Source organism: Rhea pennata, chromosome 3 (assembly GCF_028389875.1).
Source record: "Rhea pennata isolate bPtePen1 chromosome 3, bPtePen1.pri, whole genome shotgun sequence".
Taxonomy (NCBI): domain Eukaryota; kingdom Metazoa; phylum Chordata; class Aves; order Rheiformes; family Rheidae; genus Rhea; species Rhea pennata.
The window spans coordinates 125,928,286-125,935,165 of NC_084665.1; positions in this window are offsets into that span (position 1 = coordinate 125,928,286).

Here is a 6,880-nt window from a genome sequence, read left to right on the forward strand (position 1 = left end):
AGAGCTGAGCACCCTCCCTGGTTTCACCGCCTACTTCAAATTGCTGTGGCTGCCTTCCAGCCACTGGTTTGGCCATACTTTCTTCCACTGGTTTTCAGAGACCTCGAACCTACTAACAAGCCACTCAGGACTCCAATGAAGCTACCTATACCTTGTGGCAAAGTCACCTCTTCTTGTTTTCTTCAGGTCCCTGGCTTCTCTTTGCAAAGCTTTTTTCTCCAGTCTTGGCATGATTTTTCTGTGACTCTTTGCTGTGGAGAGTTTTAAAATGGGAGCACAGGAGGAGGTTGCAGAGTGCCGTTAGCTGCCCTGCCAGAGCTGCACAGAGAGAAAGAGAGAAGGTCTTGGTGGGCCTGATTCTGGATTCAGTCCATCGCTGACTCCAGACGGGGCTTTGGGTAATCCTTTCTGCATCTTAAAAGAGAATAAATATTCTCTTCTATTTAAAAAATTAATTTCTAGAGGCAAAGATGTGTTTTATCAGGAGTTAAAAGAGTAAATTCTTGAAGTGAACAGGGCCCCGTGCATGTGGCCATAGGTCTAGTTAAATACAGCGTGCAGCTGATGATTGCTGAAATGTCTGCCTGTCCTTGCAATTTGTTGACGATATGGTGCTTGGGATAAGTCCAAGGGAATTAGTAGGTGTACGTGTTAAAAGGATAATCTCTCTCAGAGCTGGGGCATGACATAGTATCTATCTAAACAAGAGTGCTTTTTAATTACAGGTTGCAATACGTGCCTTTTAAATATGTTGTTTAGATCCAAATAGGATTGCTAAATCCCTGCAGATCACACTCATCAAGGCCTTATAAATACCCGCTCTTTCCTTTTTCTCATAGCGTCTCTTGCTGCAGTAGCTTTTGGGTGATGCTCTGCAATGTCAGCTAAAGCCATGAGGACATTCTTCCTGCTTCTTGCTCTTCTCCTTGTAGTGTCTCAGGCCTCTGCAGGTAAGTGTAAAATCAATCAGGGCATCTACAGGCATTTTTTGCTCTTGGGAAAAAAAAGGAGTGATACCAAAAGCAGGTAACAGACTCCGTCTGTGTGGAGCTCGGCATTCAGCCTTCCCATATAGCATCAGGAAGGCAAAGCCCCATTAGTGGGTGCTAAGGGGAGAGAACAGCACAGCTGGCTACTTGTGAGCACTTCCAAAGCTCGACCACGGGTTAACGGTCTGCCTGTGATGCTGCTTGTTAGACAAGCCTGGGCCAATCTGCTATCACTAACCCGGGGTCAGGGCTTCTTTGCACATGAAAGTCCAAAGAAAGATGCTCACAAACTGTTTTTCTCCCTGGCAGTGTCAGACACTGTTACGTGTCGGAAGATCAGGGGCAAATGTTCATTCTTGATGTGTCCCTTCTTTAATATACCCACTGGTACCTGCTATGGTGGACTAGCAAAGTGCTGCAGACCGCTCTGGTGAGCCTCCATGGTCCTGTGGATCAGCGGCTGTGACAATAGTAGTATAGCATGATCCCTCCTATCATGGGCACACCATCACCTTGGACGCTGTCTTTTTCCGGAGCTGGTGGAGGTCACTTCTGCACATGGCTGTCTGTGCCCTCTTCAACCATATCTGTGAAGTCACCACATGTTGCCTCCACGTCCACGGGGCCCTGTCCCTCTGCTGTCACCAAGCCTGAGTTGAGCTGTCAGTCTGAAACCTGGGAAAATTCTCTTTCCTCGCTTCCCAAGTGGTGGTTTGTGGTGTGAACTAGGTAAATTTCCTCCTTTGCATCGGAGAGAGAGCGTGATATGTCTCATGCAGTGCCAAAACAGACCTTCCTCATCCTGGAGAATGCCCTAGCTCTTAAATTAACCATGCCTGTAGCCACAGGATGAGTCCCTGGTGGATGCAGTGTTCCCAGATGTGTCATGGAGAAATATGGCCTTCTGCGTTAGCCACAAATGAGACCCCAGTGGCTGGGGGTTAGAAACACCTGGTTTCTAACCTCCTCTCACCTGAGGAGGGTTCCTGTTATGGCACTGTTCCTTCACCTCATTCAAGCACATTGGAGGGTTGATGCTAGTCAAGGCCGATAGCTGATAGCACAGAACTGAAACTTTGGGACCCTCCTCCAGCTCCAGGACTTCAGCACTGCATTTGCTACCTGCTAGTGCTACCATTGAAGGGGCAAGGGGCAGTGTCTCACTGCTTCCCCCACAGCATTTCTCCCACGCGGTCTCCTGCCTGCAGTTCTCACTTGCCTTTGTCCTCACTAGCCAGGGGGTGAGGTCCCAGCTCTTCTGACCAGAGCTTCCTCTCCTTCATGCCAGTGAGTTGCCCCAGGGAACGGAGAAGATATTTAGGAATATCTTGATAACTATCTCTTTCCCATCTCCTCTATGCAGTACATCTGTCTTTCCTGAACAGATGGATAAATGTGAGATATAGCCCTCATTTTCCTGTCTTCACTGTAGGATCCCTTTTCTTCTCCGTAAGTCTATGTATTCCCCCATCTCCACTTCTCAGTACGTCAAGAGAAGGTCTGTTATCTTCCACCTTCCCCATCCTACATCCTCAGAAGCAGTGGCCTGGCACAGAGGACAGCTGGGTGACCTGGTCTCCGTCCCTGCTCTCTTGGGGGTCTATCCACCTTCTTTCTTTTCACCTCTGTCATGACAGAGCAAAAGCTGGAAAATGAAATCTTCAAGGATATTCTGCTGTTATCTTACAGACTCTGCAAAGTATGTCAGCCTTCCAATACAGAAATAGTTTGTGCTCTTTTTCTCTCCTTTCTCTCTTTTAACATGTACATGCTGTGTCCAAAGATCCTATGGTTTGCAAACTATTGTTGTTTTGTGTAAACATTTACTCGAACACAAGTAATAAACAAAGGACTTTAAACAATTTGTTGGTATTTGTGATATTTTATTTTAGTGGATTCAATCTCCTCAGAAGATTGGCCTGCCTGTTTTGAGGGGAAGAGGAGAGATTTCCTAGGCTTGCTGGGGAACTGGTGGGAAGTGAATATGTAGGAGAAATTTCTTTGTTTTGAGACCAATGGTCAGATCAGAGGTTCACTGCCTCCAGTTTTGTGTGATGATTACCTCTCTCAAACTGAACTACACAGGTACCTTTTGACCTTAATCAAAGAAGTGATTTTGCAGGAGTTAGCTAACGCCCTTCCAACCACACTGGACAGGAGTATTTTGATCCTTTCCTTTTCTGAGATCTAGTAGGACCAGTTCTTCTATAGACCTTACATCTAGACACAGCTCATGGGTTAGCACCCAGAAAACCCAGAGTGTTTTTCCTAGGTCTTCTCCTAGCCAGGCTCAAGTCAAGTAGAGATTTGCTTAACTTCAGAGTCAGGGAGTTCAGATTTATACAGCATGGGAAGATGGCTCAACATCTGATCAGACATCTGCGCTGCTTTCGGTGTAGCAGCTTCTCCATGCATAATTTGCCCTGCAAATGCATTGCAGTTGACATTATAGCATGCTGCCGCCACCCAAGAAACTATTATTAATAATCACCAGATTCTCCAAGCCCAAAGGTGATACTCGAACCTTAATCACTCTTTCCATCTGGGAATTTGAAAGTCCTTTGTACTTGTGAACTGAGGCTTGCTTCACCCATAGGAGGTGTTTAAGCAAACAAAAGGCACCCACTGATTAAGCCACACTGTTCCACTCTGGATTAATTTTAACCCCTTGATTTCAGGATTAAGGGACAATAATAAACAAGACCCCAAAAGTAGATACGTGGTGACACTTACAGTGACTCTGGCACAGGGCTAGCATTCAGTAACAATAAGTGATACTCCTTAATGATTGTATAATCATTGCAATGAGTACATCCACTGCTTAACAAATAATGCTAGAGTCACTACTCCCAATGCACAGATGAGGAAATTAGGGCACAGAAAGGGGAAGAGTCAGGAAGGTCGTTGCCTCATGCCATCCACAGCCAGGAGGAGAAACAAAACTCAAGAATGATATCCTTATGTCCTAAATTGTTTAGCTCCTTCCAAAATAAGTGCAGATATCATTAAGAAAATGGCATGCAAAATCTTTTTTAATTGTGACCACCAATTGGAACAATAGATCCTTTTGTGCAGAGCAAATAGCTGGCCAGCAGAGATATATATCCCAGAAATCTGAGTAGTCATATAGCTCTCATAGGACAGGTACGGAAAAATCTCTTCACAGAACTGAGGAAAAGTCACTCCTTCTCGAAGGTGGATAATGCAAGAATTGAGGTGATACTGACCTGGAAAGGTATCCTTAATCTGGGGCTCAGGTAAGACAAGCATGACTGGGGAGCTGGAGGGCCAATGCCTTACTCAGCCAGTGAAGAGGACAGTTGGGGAGCATCGCAACCACATGCCCCAATTAGCACTGCTCCTATGGACAGTGAAAGAGACAGAGAAGGCGCACAAAGTCTTGCCTTGCCTGCATGTGAAGTATCACGTGGACCAAGCTGGTCCTCACATATTGACTCCTCTCTGGGTATGGGTGGCAACCACTGCTTTGCCACACACCCTAGCTGTAAATGTTTGCCAACACCTTGCAGAAAGGCTAAGCAACCAGTGACTCATTGATGGACAGAAATAACAAGCCACATCTTTTGTAGGTCAGTCCCCTACTCAAGATGATACAGCAAAGCAGTTGTGAGGGGTGACTGTGTGACATTAGAAGATGCAGAGACCAAATTTTTGAGGCAATAAAAGGGTGCTTCATGGAACAACTAGTCCTGACACCCACAAGAAAAGTTACCATTCTAGATTTGGTCCTGAGTGGTGCAGAAGACCTAATTCAAAAATTATCTGTAGGATTGCTGCTCTGTTGTAGTGGCCACAGTAAGATTAGGTTTAACTCTGATGTGGGAGGCAGCAGGCCAAAAACATCTCACATGTGAATACTCTATCTTAAAAATACCAAAAATGAATAAAAAGATAGCAGCAAAAGGAGCAGTCCAAAGGAACAAAAAGGCAGTCTGGAGGCTGTTAAAAATCCTGTGTTAGAGACTCCAGTAAAATATTTTTCAAAAAGAAAACAAGGAGGCTGAAGAAAATCCTAGCATGAAGGGCAATTCAAGGGAGGCTTTCACAGGGAAGAACATATCAGTAAACAAGCAGCCAACAGAGGAGAACAATAACTCCCATAAAACGTGGCAAGTCAGAGACAAAGTGAGAAAGAGAAAGTGAAGATCCCTTTCCAAAAGACAGTTGAAATGATAATAGAAAACTCTTTAAATGTATGGAAAATAAGAAACCCTCGGGGGAATCCTGGACAACAAAGACGTAGGAGGGCACTTAGGGGTTATGTAGCCACAGCAGAGATGCTCAGAAAATTCTTTGGTCAGATGGTAAAGGCAAAAATAAAAACAAGATTGAGAAGCATGGGTAGTGATCTTCTGGACTTTGCTGGTACAGGAGGCTGTGGATGTAGAAAATAGCAGCTGGCCCAAAAAGGGTTAAACAAGTTCATGGACAGCAGGTCCTTTAAAGGATATTGAAAGGACAGGCAATGGTGCTTCCCCCCCCCCCAACATCCCTAATCTTGCAATTGTGGATGCTAGGGCAAAATGAAAAAATTGGCAGAGTGTGTCCAGGCTCACATGCATCTCATGCTGGTGCTGTCAGAGAAACCATCCTGGGCAGCTGGGCCACAGCACAGCCTTTCTTATGGTCTCATGTTCTCAGTAAGCTTTCTTTTCTCTCTCTCTCTGTCTCTCTCTCTCTTTTTTTTCTCTCTCTCTCTTTTTTTTTTTTTTTTTTTGCATATGTTTGGATCAGCGCAAGCTTTATTTTTGTCTCTGTTCTTTATTTTTAGATCTGGAGTCAGGTAGAAGAAAGAGTTTGAGGTAGATGTGAAGAGATGGCATCTCCAACCTGGGCTGGAAAGGGGTTGGTAAGAATAAGGGAAAATAACATCCAGAAGTAGGCAGAGGAGTGGTAAGCAGTGTTTGGAACCAGGTCATGGGCAATATGTTGCTAACTGTTGTGTTTAATTGCAAGCAATAAATCTATAAACATTTTTTTTCTCTTTCATTATCAACTGTGAACTGAAATGAGCAGCCCCTGGAAGAAACGGTGGTCTTATACCACAGCCTGCTTGAAGGCAATGTCCATGCAAGAGTGAAAGTTGAGACTTCAGCTGCTGACAGCTTTCTCATGGAGATATCTCTGGGAAACACCTGAGTGGGATTTCTTGCACCTCCCCCAACATCTAAGAGTTTGATGTCCACCAGACCCAACCTCCAGGGGCTTTGGAAGTGCTGAGGAGGCCACCAGGAAATGCTGTGTATCCTGGCCTTACCTGGACCCTTCAGGAGACTGAAATCCTTCCAGTAGTAAATTAAGTATTTAATTAATTCAATTACTCTCTGGAGTCTCTTATTGGATGTTTAGACTCCCCAGCTTTCATGTAATCTTAAATGTTTGCTAACCCTGTGTCTTGGAGGAGGACTGACTCTGAGAGAGGTTAGTGCCTGGAAGGTCCAAGGATTGGGAAGTGTCAGCTGGGCACCATCTACATACTACCTCTCATCCCCTTTGCACTGTGCAAAACTTCCTCAGGCTAAGAGGACCCACAGGTGTCCACCCTTCAATTACAAAACAGCCAGGCTTTGGTTTGCATTGCAGAATTATTGTTTCGATAAGTCTCGGTTTACCAAGAGTGTCACTTGGGCATTAACGGAAGGACTCATCACTCACAAAACCCAAGTGATTGCTTCTTGCTCTTGGAGGTGCAAAAACTGCAGCGAGCCTAGGGTAGGCAGCAAAGAAAGCTTTAACCCCAGCTTAAGACACCCATGTTTTGTTAACCTCAAGTTCTATGAAACCTCAGCATTCAGAGAGATTTCAGGAACAATACAATTTGTGATAGATGAGCAAATGAGACCAATGAGACCAATATCTCCTGTACTTTA